Source organism: Sus scrofa, chromosome 6, assembly GCF_054392235.1.
Source record: "Sus scrofa isolate SSC_HxYL_T2T_F1_AM1 chromosome 6, Sscrofa_HxYL_maternal_Yorkshire_Landrace_v2.0, whole genome shotgun sequence".
Classification (NCBI taxonomy): Eukaryota; Metazoa; Chordata; class Mammalia; order Artiodactyla; family Suidae; genus Sus; species Sus scrofa.
Window position 1 is genome coordinate 11,486,009 of NC_139388.1, and position 14,377 is coordinate 11,500,385.

The 14,377-nt window shown below is 46.1% G+C and overlaps 1 protein-coding gene across 16 annotated transcripts in view; it reads left to right on the top strand.

The window, feature by feature from the left end:
• Positions 1 to 120: 120 nt before the first annotated feature.
• LOC146402199 (uncharacterized) overlaps positions 121 to 14,377 on the top strand; it is an 87,227-nt gene continuing 72,970 nt past the window's right edge. For 11 of the 16 annotated variants that reach the window (XR_014805409.1, XR_014805410.1, XR_014805411.1 and 8 more), the window contains exon 1: positions 121 to 454. The gene's annotated coding sequence lies outside the window, so the exon portion shown is untranslated. Of the gene's footprint in view, positions 455 to 10,615; positions 10,691 to 14,377 lie in introns of all 16 variants that reach the window. The other 5 variants (XR_014805420.1, XM_084959554.1, XR_014805413.1 and 2 more) reach the window with 3 other exon arrangements.

A 14,377-nucleotide genomic window follows, 5' to 3' on the forward strand; every position in this document is an offset into this window, starting at 1 on the left:
CTCAGGTTGTCCATCTCGTATCTCCACCAATACTGTGCCTCAGATTGCTATTGCACCCGCCTATCCTTTGACTGACATTCCTCAGGACCCAATCGAAGGTTCGAACCTATTCCTCTCCTCACTGGAGGAGGTTTTCAGCCTAAGTCACGGTAGGTACCCGCACCGGATCTATAGATGTGCCAGTATCTAGTCAACTTCACCCTCCCTTATCCACCAGGAAAAGCAGGGCGATGAGGGTGGAGTGGATTCTGAACAGAGAGAAAGTGCTCGGCGGGTAGTCGCCTTTTCCAATCGGAGTGCCGTGCGCAGGCCGGCTAGCCTATGGGACTCAGCTGCTAGGGCGAGAGGCGGGCCTCTCAGAAGTAGGAAGTATTCGTGGGTGTCTGGGTGTTCGACTTGGCGTCCTCCGGGAAAAGGGAAGCGCGAGCCGTGGACATGCTCATGGCGCGGAGCGGTGAGTTTGCGAAGGCCATGTGTAGGCTGACCAGGGCAAAAGGCCTAGCTGACCTCATTTCCGAAGCTAGGACTCTGTGGGCGGAGCTATGTGATCCAGAGCACCCGCCTCTGTGGGGTGCTTGAGGGGGGTGGCTTTGGGACGCTGCTGATTACTCGTTGGTTGAGGAAAATGCCCCTCCCTCCCCAGCTCACCATCATTGGCTGCGCATGGGTAGAGCGCGAAGCCCGCCGGTTCCCGCCCCCCCTGGAGATACTAGCTTGGAAAGAGAAATGCAGGGGCAGGATGGATCTTCTTCTTTTTTTTCTTTTTACGGCGTATGGAGCTTCCCAGGCTAGGGGTTGAATCGGAGCTACAGCTGCCGGCCCTACACCACAGCCACAGCAACGTGGAATCCCAGAGCGTCTGCGACCTACACCACAGCTCACTGCATCCCGGATCCTTAATCCACTAAGCGAGGCCAGGGGTGGAACCGCAACCTCAGGGTTCCTAGTGGGATTCGTTTCCGCTGCGCCCAAATGGGAACTGGAATGGATCTTCTTAACCTGAATGCCATGAGGTGGTCCTCGCTGACAATTTTAGTGTGGGGGGGAGCGCAGGTGTGGACGCACATGCCCTGGATTCTCCTCCTTTGCTCGGAATGCCTCTACCTGCGACTCCCTGTCTCTGGGTCTCTTTCTCCCCCTGTGTTTGGATGCCTCTTTGCTGTCTCCACCTCTGTCTCTCCGTCTCTGAATCTGTGTGCTCTCCGTCCTTATCTCGTCAGCTCTTTTTGTCTGTGTCTTTTTCTCTAGGCATTTGTCTCTCTCAATCGTTCTTTAGCTTTCTCTCTTTAGGTATTTCCCTTTTTCTCCCTCTCCCATCTGTGTCGCTCCCACTTTGCTCTCTCTTGGTCTGTAGCTTCTCACCCTTTCCCTCTGTCAGCCAGAGGGGCCCAGCAGGGCAAACCCCCGAGGATCGGTGTAGTTGGACACCCCCCCCCCCAGCTACATCCACTGCAGGATTCCCATTTAAATTTAGGAATTTTGGTTTGTTTATTTGTTGTGTTTTTTAGGGCCGCATTCCGGGCATATGGAGGTTCCCAGGCTGGCGTTAGAATCGGAGCTGTAGCTGCTTGCCTAAGCCACAGCCATAGCAACGTGAGATCCAAGCTGCTTCTGCTACCTACACCACAGCTCATGGCAAGGGGCAAGATCCTTAACCCACTGAGCAAAGCCAGGGATAGAACCTGCGTTCTCATGGATGCCAGTCAGATTCGTTTCTGCTGAGCCATGGGGGGAACACATCTGTTTGTTGTTTGTTTTGGCCACACCCACCTTGGGGGCCAAGGATCAAACCCATGCCAGAGTAGTGACAACACTGGGTCCTTAACCTGCTGAGCCACCGGGGAACTCCTGTAGACTTTTTGATGATTTGCCCATTCTGACTGGTGTGAGGTGTTACCTCCCTGCAATGTTGCTCTGCATTTCTCTAATTATTAGTGATGTTGTGCATCTTTTCATGTCCCTTTTGACCGTCTATTGTGTTGTTATGCTTTGTGCTCTGAGCCCCTGAGACAGTCTAGTGAGGGTGCTGGGATGGTGAGGTTTTAGACAAAAATAATTTTATGAGACAATAAACATGTATATTTCTCCTCTCCCTGCACTAGGTAATTACCCACTATAGGTAAAAACAAGGCAGTTGACTCTTGAACAACTCAAGATTAGTGGCTCCACGGCTTCCCCTGCCATTGAAAATCACATAACTTTTGTCTCCACAAAAACTTAATGCCTGGAGTTCCCGTCATGGCGCAGCGGAAATGAATCCAACTAGGAACCATGTGGTTGAAGGTTCCATCCCTGGGCTCGCTTGGTGGGTTAAGGATCTGGCGTTGCCGTGAGCTGAGGAAGAGGTCCCAGATGCAGCTTGGATCCCACGTTGCTGTGGCTGTGGTGTAAGCCAGCGGTTACAGCTCCGATTCAACCCCTAGCCTGGGAACCTCCATATACCATGGATGCAGCCCTAAAAAAAGCAAAACAAAAAAAGCACAAAAAACCACCTTAATTTCTAATAGCCTACTGTTGTCTAGAATCCTTATTTTTAACATAAACATGTGACTAATAAGTATCTTGCATGTTATATGTATTATATATTGTATTTTTATAAGCTAGAGAAAAGAAAATGTTACTAGGAAACTCAAAAAAGGAAAAGGAAATACATTTACATACTGGTACTGCATTTACTGATACGGTTAGTTTACATCATCTGTTTACAGGGTGAATCATCTGTCAGTGCCTGTATCAAATTGGCTTCTTTAAAATTTTTATTTTTTATTGAAAGTGTAGTTGATTTATATATACATTTATGATGTTTATACTTAGGATTTATAATTTATAGTTGAAATTTCCCGAACCTGCCCCTCCTCAGGAAATCAGTGCCTCCAGGGCCCAAGGTGTCTCAAGGAGGGGACTCTGGGGAGGGAACCCAGGCCCCATAGCCTGGCCCCCCCCTTAATGCTCCCCCCCGGCCCCGTCCTTTCTGTCTTCACCCTCTGGTCCAACGTGCTGCCCCGCCCTCCACTTGACTCCCACAGGTAAGCTCCCCCCCGCAAAAATGTTACTTGAGCATTTAATTTACAAAGGAAGTCCCATCCGCAAAGAGGGATTGGACACTCTGGCATATGTAAGAAACTGTGTTTCAAGGTGAGGTCCTCTAGTTGGCATTCTAGAGTTTAAGACCGAAGAATTTTACACTTCTCCAGAGTCCAGTAACTACGATGGATGGGGATGTTTTCTGTGCCACCTTGGTGTTTACCACAGAACATGTTGCACGCGTATCTATTAGAAAGTCAACCAACTTGCTCCCCACTGTCATAGTTGCCCCGGGGCTCCTGTGGGGAAACTGGAACTGGATGCCTCAAGTCCAAGGGAGCCCACAGGCCTCTTCATTTCCCATCGGAGTGTTCTTGTTCCTCTCTTTCTTTCATACCGAGAATCTCCCAGCTTCTGTTTATTGTTTTCCTTCCTGTGTTTTAGCCTAGGGCAGTCTTTTTTCCAGTCCCCTGCCTTCTTACATAAGCACATTGTTCCCTCCCCAGTGGTGGCTCACGTCTCTTCCGGTTACTTGCCTTCCGGGAGTCGGGAGTCCAGTGCTGCTGCCGGAAAAGGAGCATTCTGTTTCGCATCTTCGTTCTCCTGTCATGCATGGTTCCCTGTTGTTGAACGCTTTCAAAGCAACATCTACTGCAGTTCTCTGGTTGGTCAGTGGCTTGAGAATCAGGTGTTGTCCCTGCTGTGGCATGGGTTTGATTCCTGGCCTGAGAACTTCCACATGCTGTGGATGCCATCAAAATAAAATAAAATAAAATAAAAACAACAGCTACAAATAGAGAAGGGACGATTCTCAATGCACCATTTAACTTTTATAATTTTTTCTTATATCTGGGACACTTTGCCAAAGGAAGGTCATATTTACCATCTTATATTCCCAGGGGCCTGAGGCTCTGCATCCGTGAAGGGCCTATGAGCTTGATACATTCTTTCTAGAGCCTCTTTTGGATCCTCACTGGGTGTTTTTGTTCTATCTCTTGAATTTTGTTTAAATTCTTTTGCCTAGGTACCCCCTTTTGAAGACAGACTCAGGCACACTTTCTGTAAGGCTCAAGATGTGGCATGCTTCCATTATTAGGATCCCCGTTAGACACTGCAGTAGAAACTGCCAGATTCGCTTCTGGAGACCCACTGGATCCACTAGGTGGAGCCAGTGTGCTTCCTCTCTGGTCTTGGCAGTGACCATCCACCTTTCATCCCCAGTAAGCAGTGTATTCATAGGAATGTGAGCATCTGCTCAAACGGAATGGTTGTTGGCAAAGACAGAAGTAAAAAGTTTAGTCATTCAGAGGGGGTCTTCTCAGGAAGCAAGGTTATGGTATTTCCAGTTAAGCAAGTCGGAAGTTGAGACTGGATTGTGCATCCACAGAAACTCAGCTGGTTAGCCGTTTGCATTAAGGCCTCCTATGGGACATCAGCACAAGGAAAATGTGCAGCTCCGAAATTGCTCTTGGTCCAAATTGAGTGCCCCGTCAGGTCATAGATGGTGATGCCAAACCAGGTCTCTGTGCCCTGGGTGTTAACATAGAAACTTCTGCTTGAGGCCCATATGTAGGGGAAACAGCAGGTGGCAGCATGAGGGTGGTCAGAACAGCTGGTACAGCCTGCTCTGCTGGTGGGAGAGGCTGATATGCTGGGGGGAGATGTTTCAATCTTGAAATAACATGTTTCCACTATTCTTTTCTCCCTCTCCCTCCTGTAGAACAGGTTTTCCCCGGGTTTCCTTTTAGACTGCTGCCCCATAAGGCAGCTCCCCTCTGACTCCTGTTACTCCTGGAATTTCATATTTTTCCCTGTTCTTTCACAGAACAATTCTTTTTTTTTTTTTCTTTTTTCTTTTTAGAGTTGCACCTCTGTATGTAAGCCCCAGGCTAGGGGTTGAACTGGAACTTCAGCCGCTGACCTACGCCACAGTCACAGCACCATGGGATCTGAGCCGCATCTGCAACCTACACCACAGCACACGGCAACGCCAGATCCTTAACCCATTGAGTGAGGCCAGGGATCGAACCCAACATCTTCATGGATACTAGTCGGGTTCATAACCCACTGAGCCACAAAGGAACTCCTCACAAAACAATTCTAATTGCAAGGTTGTGGAATAGTTGAGCGCACAATTCAGAAAGAATCATCTGTCTTCTGATCCTAACATATATTATGGCCACACACTATCATCTGTTTCTTAGTCATAGGCTTGGTACCCGGTTCAAACGTGTTCTACTTGCTGACAGGCTGATAAATTCGGAGTTCAGGTGTTGGGGTAAGGAATAATGACTTTATTCAGAAAGTGGGAGTTGAAGAAGATGATGGACCAGTGTCCTAGAGAACCGTCTTACTGGGGTTTGGACAATAGTTTCTTTCTCTCTCTTTCTTTCTTCCTTCCTTTCTTTGCCTTCCTCCCCCCTTTTCCTTCCTTCCTTCTTTCTTTCTTTGCCACATCTGCAGCATATGAAAGTTCCCAGGCTAGGGGTAGAATCCCAGCTACAGCTGCCGGCCTACACCACAGCCACAGCAATGCCAGATCCTTACCTCTGGGCCACGAAGGGAACTCCATTAGTTTCTTTTAGAGAACAAAGAAAAAGGGAGTTGAGGAAGTAAAATAAAAAATACCATGAGTTTTGCGAAGTTGTCTTCATTTCGGCCAGACTCCCAAACACAGGTGGGCTGGCTCAGAATGTTTCCTGTGAGCTGAAAAAAGGTATTTTAGTTTGACATTCAGGCATGGGGTGGGCAGGTTCCTGCAGATGGGCCAGCGTATATATTTTAGGCTACAGGCAACATCCCTTTAGTGATTAACTTGTCATAAAAAGTTAAAGCGAAAGATGACATGTAATAAATATGAAGTCAGATTAGGTTTCTCCCTATTTAAGGACCTGATGTTAAAACCAGATCGCATGATGAAAGGCCTGCAAACCTGAGGTAAGGCCAAGCAGGTGACTGACGTAAAAAAGGCCTGAGGTGGCACGACGTTGTGAATCAACTATACTTCAATGAAGCTTTAAAAAAAGAAAAGAAAAACGTGGGGGCACTAACTTAAAGCAAGGTTGGACCTAAAGCAGGATGAGGTAAAGAAGGATCACGTGACAAAAAGTCTGGGGACGGTAACATAAAACCGAATCACGTGTCATAGAGCCTGGGGAGCCCACAGAAAGCAGGGCCAGGTGACATTCAATTTGTGAACCGGATGTAAACGAAGCCCGGAAAAGTGCCGTAAAGCAGGGTCAGGTGACGTAAAGACTGGGAAACTGCTGTGAGCCAGACTGGGAAAGGGCCATAAAGCAGGGTTCCTGCGAGGTAAAGCGGGGAGCTGGGCTGCGGGTGAGGGTCCTGCTTTTGGCTGGGCACGTGAAGTAAAGTTGGGGTGAGGCTGGGCCTGTGGCGCAAAGCTGAGGACCAGAGGTAAAGCCGGGCAGGTGAGGTAAAGCTGGGGCACTTGACCTAGAGGGGGGTGGGGTGGGCGGAGAGGAAGGTCCTGCCTGGAGGCGTCCAAGGTGGGAAGAGCATGTCCTGGATTTGATCTTAGTTTGAGTTTGGCTGCATTCTCTTTGATGCCTTGTGGAAACTTGTTGCAAGCGTCTAGGATCTGTGTGTCTTTCCCATTTTCTGGACACGGTGTGGGTGGGGGTGTCAGCGGGGTCCCTGACTCGCTCTTTCATGCGTTCATCATCAGGAAGGTATAGTCTTCAATGCTTCCTCCTACTTGTAAACCCACCCCCCTTTCCATACACACACCTTATCCCCTTCTCCTGTGGTTGAGGGAGCCAGGTGGGACTCAGGCCTCCAAGACTCACCCCCTCACCCCCACCCCCCGCATCACACAGAAACTTTTCTGTCCCATTTCATGCCTTCTCTGTCACAGACGATCAGAAGCTTCGTGAGGACATTTGCTGTCTTCTCATTAGCTACATCACTGATTCTGCGTGAGACCAGCCTTGAGGCAGGAATCCCCAGCAAAGGTTTCTTCATGTGGGCTACGTGACACATGCCAGGCTCATTGTCCTGCCTGAATCCCTCTAACTGGTTCCCTATGTGGGTCTGGTCACACATTGTCTCTCACATAAGGTCTTCTGCTGTGCTCTACAGTGGGAGGTCCTTGAGGATTCTTTACCTGCCTCAGTGGGCCCTGAGCTTCTGGAACGGAGCCCTGTGACCCACACTGTGTTCTTTTACAGGCTGTCTGGACTCATTGTTCTGGTTCTAATGTTGTACCGTGTGTTCCCTCAAAGTTATCTGTATTTCAAGTTACCTGAATCTCAATACTTGCCATATGGATTCCTGGCAGGTGCTGCTTTTATAGCAAAACTGAGCTTCATGGTTGATGACAGGTGGCATGAACTTGCACCAGGAGCAGCCCCCAAAGCTGACCCTGCAGCTCCAGGACCATGGCTTATTTCCTCTCCATGTTGCCTACGGCTCCTCCGTGTGCCTTGCTCTCTGCTTCTCTTCTCCCTCCCTGCCTTCCCTCACAGACTCTGCACGCCCCTCCCAAGTGCCCATCACTGTTCCCAATTCCTTTACCATGTTCCCCGTACCCCCCTTTCTGATTCCATTGCTGTTGTCTGCATGATCTGTTTTTTTTCCCTGTTCCCTGCCACCTCCCTTTCAACACGTTTCCATCTCTTGGCTCCGTGGATTGACTAAGATTCTGTTTCCTCTTCTCAAATAGTCTCTTCTCTATCTTTTAATTTTTTGGCTGCACCCATGGCATATGGAAGGTTTGGGGCCAGGGACTGAATAGAGTCGCAGCTGGTATATATTACTGCAGCTGCAGCAATATGGAATCCTTTAACCCACTGCACCGGGCCAAAGATCACACCTGCATCTCTGCAGTGGCCTGAGCTGCTGCAGTTGGATTCTTAACTCACTGTGCCATGGTGGGAACTCCTTGCTTCTCTTCTCTGATTGGGGTAAACTGTCCTAATGGAGAGCAGTTGGGGACTGACTTAGCTGTACTTTGAACTCTACTTTGTAGGTAGATTTCAAAACAAACACAAGTTGCTGCTTTTCTGAATTCCTGCCCCACGAGGAAGCCCCATTTGCCCAAAAGCATTGAGTTCAATCACTTGTCCAGGACTGGCTCCTACTGCCCTCTCTACCTGGTCTGTGTCAGTGAAACTACATAAACGAGAGCCTCTTGCATTTCACCCCACCTCACCCAGCTGGTGCGTTGTCCTAGTCTCCAGGCTCATAAAACAATCCCCAAGCCCATCATCCCCAAATACCTTAAGACTCCCAGGCCCACTAGTCATTGCAAACACACCATTCTTGCTAATCCCACCATTCCTCCTCCAGCTGTCGGAGCTCACTAAGCACCTGAATTCTTATCAGCCTTTGGGCATTTGCTTTGTTTTGTGTCATTTCACAGAGTAGTGCATTTAGGATGTTCACTCATCAGTACAATAGAATAAAAGAATAACCAAGTTAATCTCCTCTCTGCCTCTTTGCTCTACCTCTTGAATTCTTCTTCACCAGCAAGTCACACTTCGGCTCTTTTTCCCCCCTCATTCTCAAGTATGTTCCGTGTCTTTACCCCTCTGAGAGTATAAAACCTCAAGCTAGAGTGGGTGCCAGATCCAGCCTGCTCTGGGGAAAGGAAATTTGGATCTTGTGAATCTCTCAAGATTGTGGAACCCATGAGCCGTCTGGGATCGGGAGATGGGGAGAATCTCTGGCCTGTTTGGAGGGTTAACTGTTACGTTTGACACCTAAATTCCACGAGGTCTTAGCCACATAAGGGAGATGGTCTTGAAATGTGGGTGCAGTTTAAAGAATAGAGTCATGCCTCATGGATGCCATTGGAAGCTTGACACTTTTTCTCTGGTGAGCCTATAAGCCTGACTCCTGGTCCAAAGCAGGGACAGGTCTGTGGCTCATGGGGTAATCGTCAGGTCTGTGGAGCAGGGCATGGAGAGAGCTTCCTGTGTTGCCTCGGACCTGGTTTTCCTCTGAATCCCAATGGCCCAGTATCCCTCTTCTTGGTCTCCTGTTCTCAGAGGGCCTTTGGGGGACTATATAGCTTGAGGCCGGAAGCACTCACTTTGGGAGTTCAGGAGTCATCATGGTAAATTAGATGAGCTAGTCAAGGCCCAACCTGCCAAACCCTATCTCCAAAATATCCTGGGGACTTTGAGGGTTCCAGAAGTGTGCCTGATGCAGTGGATTTAATTCCGAAGTGAGTGATCTCCTGCTGTGTACAGAGAAGGGCTTGGGGAATGGTTATGGCCTGGGGTCACAGAAGAGAGCCCTGGAGGAGAACAGGGGCACCAGTGCCTGACCTGACTGTCCTCTGGCCAAGTGACTGCTTGGCCTTGGGCCTTCCCAGGACTGGGAAGAAGCTGATGTTCCGATTATAGACCAATGTGTATCCAGAGTCTGAAGGCATGGCGGCTTCTTCCTGACCTGTAATTGCCCTCTCATGAAGTCCTTGATTCAATCTGCACATTTCCTTCCTTGACTTGTGCTCTCTTATGACTCTTGCACACACGGTCTCCAGGGGTCAAGGAGATCTGAGACCTTTTAGAAAGTCAACAAGCTGTAGTGCAGACCAGATGAGCTAGTTGAGGCCTCGAAGACTTTGGAAGCCTGTTTCTCTCCTCATCCTACAATGAGGCATGGATTGGCTTTGGTAATACCTTGGGCGTGGCCAACCCTGTGGTTTGGGGTGGGAGCCCTGAGCATTGATCATTGACCTGTGCATGATCTTCCAATGAGGGTCTGAAAGGTCCTGGACGTTCTTAGGATGGAGATGAAGCCATTAATGTTGCATAAAATTGGCCTCGTCTAGGACCTGGGAGCTTCCTAACTGGCATTAGATATTTGTGGGACCTTCCACAGGACTTAGCCAGAGCCTTCCCAGGACCTGATGCAGGGCTCTACAGGTAGTTGGGATCTCTGCTCCCCTCCATGAAATGGGATGATTCTAGTGATTTGCAAAAGGAACTGCACCAGGAGCTCCCCTTGTGGCTCAATGCGTTAAAGACCTGACATCTCTATGAGGGTGCAGGTTCAATCCCTGGCCTGCTCAGTGGCTCAAGGAAATGGCTTTGCCGCATGCTGCGGCGGCTGCAGATACTGCTCAGATCCAGTGTTGCCGTGGCTGTGGCATAGGCCAGCAGCTGCAGCTCCGAATGACTCCCACCCTGAGGACTTTCATATAATGCAGGTGTGGCCATAAGAACAACAAAAAGGAACTCCCCCAGAGATGCTTCCTCCATACCTGGGCCTGATCTAGATGATAAGATTCTGGATTTCTGAGCTCCTTTAATGAGACGAGAGTTTGGGAGACCTTGGGAGGGGATGAGACTATTTTGTCTTTGGAAGAATTGTGAATTTTAGGTGCCAGGGGCCTAACTGCAGTAAACAGCTTCTAAGATATCCTCCATCTTTTCCTGCCTCTTGGTGCGCATGCGTATGTGTATACTCTTCCATGTAAGTGTGCACTGGATTTAATGACGCAGTCCTGAGGCGTAAAATGTCTCAGAGTAATGGGATGCCATTTGCTGTGATTAGGTGCTAAAGACTGCATCTACCTTCTTGGGCAAACGTTTGACCCCCGCTAGCTCTCTTGTTCTAGGGGAAGCCAGCTGCCGCGCTGTGAGGCAGGCGAAGAGGGTCTCCAGGCAAAACACTGAAATCTGCCAAGAGCCAGGTACGTTAGCTGGGAGGCATACCGTCTCACAGTTGAGTCTTGCGATGACTGTAGTTCAGGTTTGCACCTTGATCCTAGCCTTTCACCCTGAGCCACAGGCACCAAAGCCAAAAAAAAAAAAAAAAATCCCAAAGATCTCTTTGAAACATTGGACTTCATTAAATTTTAAATTACGCTATTTGAAAGACACTGTTAAACGAACAAAAGGCAAGCTGCAGGAGTTCCTGCTATGATGCAGTGAGTTAAGAATCTGACTGTAGTGGAGGCACGGTTCGATCCCCTGCCAGCCCAATGGGTTAAAAGATTGAGTGTTCCAGCAGCTGCTGTGGCTCAGATTCAATCCCTGTGGCCATTTAAAAAAAAAAAAGAACTTGCTTTTAGGAGTTCCCTGTTAAGGACTAGATGTTGTCTGCTGGTTAAGAACTTTTCACTGCTGTGGCTTAGGTTTGAGATTTGGCCTGTGAACTTCTGCATGTCACAGGCATGGCGAAATAAATAAATAAATAAATAAAAATAAAAGGGGGTGTTACAATTAAAAACAAAAAGGGCAAGCCACAGATTACAGGAAGATCACATAGCTATTAAAGAACTATATCTTGAATACATAAAGAACTCTGAAATTTCAACAAGAAAATGGGTAACCAATTCCAAAATTGGCAAAAAGATTGAACATCTACTTTACAAAAGAAATTCTGCATACGGTAAATAAGCATGTAAAAAGGGCTTAACTAATTCGTCCTTGGAGAAATGCAAATTAAAAGCACAAAGAGGGAAGTTTAGGTTGAGGCACTGAGGAAATGAATCTGACTAGTATCCATAAAAATGCAAATTCAGTCCCTGGCCTTGCTCAGTTGTTTAAGTAAGGATCTGGCATTGCCATGAACTGTGGTGTATGTTGCAGATGAGGCTCAGATCTGGCATTGCTGTGACTGTGGTGTAGGCCAGCAGCTACAGCTCTGCTTTGACCCCCTAGCCTGGGAACCTCCATATGCAGAAAGTGCGGCCCTAAAAAGCTAAAAAAAGAAAAAGATACCACTGCATACTTAATAAAATGTCTAACATAAAAAAAGTAATGAAATTTTAAAGATCAAAGAGAATAAAAATATTTAAGTTCCCACTGTGGCTCAGCGGGTTAAGAATCCAACTACAGCAGCTTGGGTTGCTGTGGAGGTGCAGGTTTGATCCCTGAGCAGTGGGTTAAATGATCCAGCTGGGGTTCAGATTCAGTTCCTGGCCCTGGACCTTCTCTATGCCATGGGTACAGCCTCAAAAAAAAAAAACCAAAAAACAAAAATATTATCCAAACCACAAAACAGTTAGTGGGCATTTTAGCAAGAATATGTGCAAGACCTATATCCATGTACCTACAAAATTTTGTTGCAAGAAACCAAGTCGATTTAAATAAATTGGAATGTATGCTATCATTGATTGGCAAATTCCACAAAAGGTTCATATTTTAATATAATAGTAATGAAAACCCTACCATGAATTTTTGAGGAAACTTATGAGGTTATGTTAATATTTACATGATAATGTGAATACTTTGATTAAGACATTTATTTATTTATTTTTAGGAAGAAAGTACTAATTCACATTTAATCATGCATACTAGAAAAATTAATGTATATTAAAGGTGGCATTACAGGTCATTTGTGAATTTATGCATGAATTACTTGAAAAACAGTATTGGGGGATTGATTATTAAGATGAAGAAAAGTAAAATTTGAATCCCTTACCTCGAGCCATTCACAAAAATCAATAACAGACATATGAAATTTTAGCTTGACAGACAATAGATTAAAACCTTTAAAGGACATTTTTTTTTTTTTTTTTGCTAGATCATATAATTTTATATTTAACTTTTTTTTTTTAATAATTTTTTTTATTTTCCCACTGTACAGCAAGGGGATCAAGTTATCCTTACATGTATACATTACAATTACATTTTTTCCCCCATCCTTTGTTCTGTTGCAACATGAGTATCTAGACAAAGTTCTCAATGCTATTCAGCAGGATCTCCTTGTAAATCTATTCTAAGTTGTGTCTGATAAGCCCAAGCTCCCGATCCCTTCCACTCCCTCCCCCTCCCATCAGGCAGCCACAAGTCTCTTCTCCAAGTCCATGATTTTCTTTTCTGAGGAGATGTTCATTTGTGCTGGATATTAGATTCCAGTTATAAGTGATATCATATGGTATTTGTCTTTGTCTTTCTGGCTCATTTCACTCAGTATGAGATTCTCTAGTTCCATCCATGTTGCTGCAAGTGGCATGATGTCATTCTTTTTTATGGCTGAGTAGTATTCCATTGTGTATATATACCACCTCTTCCGAATCCAATCATCTGTCGATGGACATTTGGGTTGTTTCCATGTCCTGGCTATTGTGACTAGTGCTGCAACGAACATGCGGGTGCACGTGTCTCTTTTAAGGAGAGTTTTGTCCGGATAGATGCCCAAGAGTGGGATTGCGGGGTCATATGGAAGTTCTATGTATAGATTTCTAAGGTTATCTCCAAACTGGTCTCCATAGTGGCTGTACCAGTTTACATTCCCACCAACAGTGCAGGAGGGTTCCCTTTTCTCCATAGCCCCTCCAGCACTTGTTATTTGTGGATTTATTAATGATGGCCATTCTGACTGGTGTGAGGTGATATCTCATGGTAGTTTTGATTTGCATTTCTCTTATAATCAGCGATGTTGAGCATTTTTTCATGTGTTTGTTGGCCATCTGTATATCTTCTTTGGAGAAATGTCTATTCAGGTCTTTTGCCCATTTTTCCATTGATTGATTGGCTTTTTTGCTGTTGAGTTGTATAAGTTGCTTATATATTCTAGAGATTAAGCCCTTGTCGGTTGCATCATTTGAAACTATTTTCTCCCATTCTGTAAGTTGTCTTTTTGTTTTCTTTTTGGTTTCCTTTGCTGTGCAAAAGCTTTTCAGTTTGATGAGGTCCCATGGGTTTATTTTTGCTCTAATTTCGATTGCTTTGGGAGACTGACCTGAGAAAATATTCATGATGTTGATGTCAGAGAGTGTTTTGCCTATGTTTTCTTCTAGGAGTTTGATGGTGTCCTGTCGTATATTTAAGTCTTTCAGCCATTTTGAGTTTATTTTTGTGCATGGTGTGAGGGTGTGTTCTAGTTTCATTGCTTTGCATGCAGCTGTCCAGGTTTCCCAGCAATGCTTGCTGAATAGACTTTGTTTTTCTAAAGGGCATTTTTTTTTTCATTTATTTATTTATTTTAAATTACTCAAATGAATTTATCACATCTGTAGTTGTATAATGATCATAACAATCTGATTTCACAGGATTTCCATCCCTCAGCCCAAGCACATCCCCCCATCCCCCAAACTGTCTCCTCCGGAGACCATAAGTTTTTCAGTGTCTGTGAATCAGCATCTGTTCTGCAAAGAAGTTCCGTCTGTCCTTTTTTCAGATTCCACATGTCAGTGAAAGCATTTGATGTTGGTGTCTCATTGTATGGCTGACTTCACTTAGCATGATAGTTTCTGGGTCCATCCATGTTGCTAAAAATGCCGGTATTTCATTCTTTTTAATGGCTGAGTAATATTCCATTGTGTATATGTACCATGTCTTCTTGATCCACTCCTCTGTCGATGGACATTTAGGTTGTTTCCATGTTTTGGCTATTGTAAATAGTGCTGCAGTGAACATTGGAGTACATG